Source organism: Schistocerca cancellata, chromosome 5 (genome assembly GCF_023864275.1).
Source record: "Schistocerca cancellata isolate TAMUIC-IGC-003103 chromosome 5, iqSchCanc2.1, whole genome shotgun sequence".
Classification (NCBI taxonomy): Eukaryota; Metazoa; Arthropoda; class Insecta; order Orthoptera; family Acrididae; genus Schistocerca; species Schistocerca cancellata.
In genome coordinates this window covers 120,875,118-120,877,319 of record NC_064630.1, presented here as the reverse complement: position 1 = coordinate 120,877,319, position 2,202 = coordinate 120,875,118, and the positions used below count along the sequence as shown (strand labels likewise).

The window sequence follows — 2,202 nt, the reverse complement described above, 5'->3', positions numbered from 1 at the left end:
AATTTCATGTACTGACACGTCCCATGAGCTTGGAGATTACCTCCTCAATTTGGTCCTACGGATAAGTGCGAGAACTCATGAATCCATGGAAATTTGGAAAGTTGTGGTAAGTTGCTATGGGACCAGACTGCTGAGGTCATCGGTACCTAGGCTTACCCACTACGTAATCTAACTTAAACTAACTCACGCTAAGGACAACATACACACCCACACCCGAGGGATGACTCGAGCCTCCGATGGCGGAGCCGCGCGAACCGTGGCAAGGCGCCTCAGATCACGCGGCTACCCCACGCGGCATTAATCCATGTTTCTGGTAAGAATAATATACAGAATAATGGAAAATATCACTGAAGATCTATTATGTGACAATTATCATGGCACCAGAGTCACACTTCTGACGTTGCACTTGATAATGGAATCAAGACATTTGTAGAAACTGTCGACTTAGCAGAAGCGTTCGATAAGGTAAAATGATGAAAGATGTTCGAAGTTTTCAAAAAAATAGATGTAAGTTGAAACTTCCTGGCAGATTAAAACTGTGTGCCCGACCGAGACTCGAACTCGGGACCTTTGCCTTTCGCGGGCAAGTGCTCTACCATCTGAGCAACCGAAGCACGACTCACGCCCGGTCCTCACAGCTTCACTTCTGCCAGTATCTCGTCTCGTCTCCACGCCCGGTCCTCACAGCTTCACTTCTGCCAGTATCTCGTCTCCTACCTTCCAAGCTGTGAGGACCGGGCGTGAGTCGTGCTTCGGTAGCTCAGATGGTAGAGCACTTGCCCGCGAAAGGCAAAGGTCCCGAGTTCGAGTCTCGGTCGGGCACACAGTTTTTATCTGCCAGGAAGTTTCATATCAGCGCACACTCAGCTGCAGAGTGAAAATCTCATTCTGGAAACATCCCCCAGGCTGTGGCTAAGCCTTGTCTCCGCAATATCCTTTCTTTCAGGAGTGCTAGTTCTGCAAGGTTCGCAGGAGAGCTTCTGTAAAGTTTGGAAGGTAGGAGACGAGATACTGGCAGAAGTGAAGCTGAGAGGACAGGGCGTGAGTCGTGCTTCGGTAGCTCAGTTGGTAGAGCACTTGCCCGCGGAAGGCAAAGGTCCCGAGTTCGAGTCTCGGTCGGGCACACAGTTTTAATCTACCAGGAAGTTTCATATCAGCGCACACTCCGCTGCAGAGTGAAAATGTTATTCTATATGTAAGTTATAGGAAGAGACGGGTAATATACGATATGTACAAGAACCAAAACAGAACAATAAGAATGGAAGACTAAGAACAAAGTGCTAGGATTGAAAAGGTCTCGCGACAGGGATGCAGTTTTTTTCCACTAATTTCAAGTCTGTACATCGAAAAATCAATTATGGAAATAAAAGATAGTTTCAGGAATGAGGTTAAAATTCAGGATGGAAGAATAATCAATAAGACTCGCTGATGACATAGATATCCTCAGTGAGTTCAGTGACAACGAGGAAGAATTATAAAAACACACCGAATGGAATGACGGACCACAGAGCGTGAATTGAGAGTAAACTGAAGAAAGTAATGAGCAGCAACAGAAATGACGTTAGTGACAAGGTTGGGGACCAAGTTGGGGACCAAGAAGTAGAGATAGCGGACAAATTCTGCTGTCTTGGAAGCAAAATAACGCGTGACGAACGGAGTAAGAAAGGCACAAAAAGCGGACTAGCACAGGCGAAAAGGGCATTCCTGTATCAAACATAGGCCTTAATTTGAGGAAGAAATTAATGAGAATGTTCGTTTGAAGCACATTAGTGTATGGTAGTGAAACATGGACTGTGGAAAAACAGAAACAGAAGAGAGTCGAAGCGTTTGAGATGTGATGTTGTAGAAGGATGTTGAACATTATGTGGGCTGTTAATATAAGAAACTAGCTCAGCCCCGCTACTAAATAGTTATTTACAATGATAGGTTAAAGCCGAAACTCACTATCCACGCGTATGCGACATCACAAAAGTCATCTCTTGGAGGTACTGAGGCGCGAGCGACTTGCTGCCCAGCAAAGCGCGCGACATCGAAAAAACCAGCATATTTTAAGACCTTGAGAGAATCTGACAGCATACTTGTCGCTCACAACTTACTCGGTTACTTTAGGTAAAAATTTTACGCGGCCGATTAGCGAGTTACAAAATGCGCTAGGAAAGGGAGTTAAATAATCTCACGACTGTCAGCGACAAAGAAAAGCCA

At 45.5% G+C, this 2,202-nt stretch overlaps 1 non-coding gene across 1 annotated transcript; it reads left to right on the top strand.

The window, feature by feature from the left end:
- The first annotated feature begins 1,049 nt into the window (after positions 1 to 1,049).
- Positions 1,050 to 1,124, top strand: Trnap-cgg (transfer RNA proline (anticodon CGG)). Its single transcript has one exon. It is a non-coding gene; the product is annotated as a tRNA-Pro (tRNA).
- The last annotated feature ends 1,078 nt before the right edge of the window (positions 1,125 to 2,202 follow it).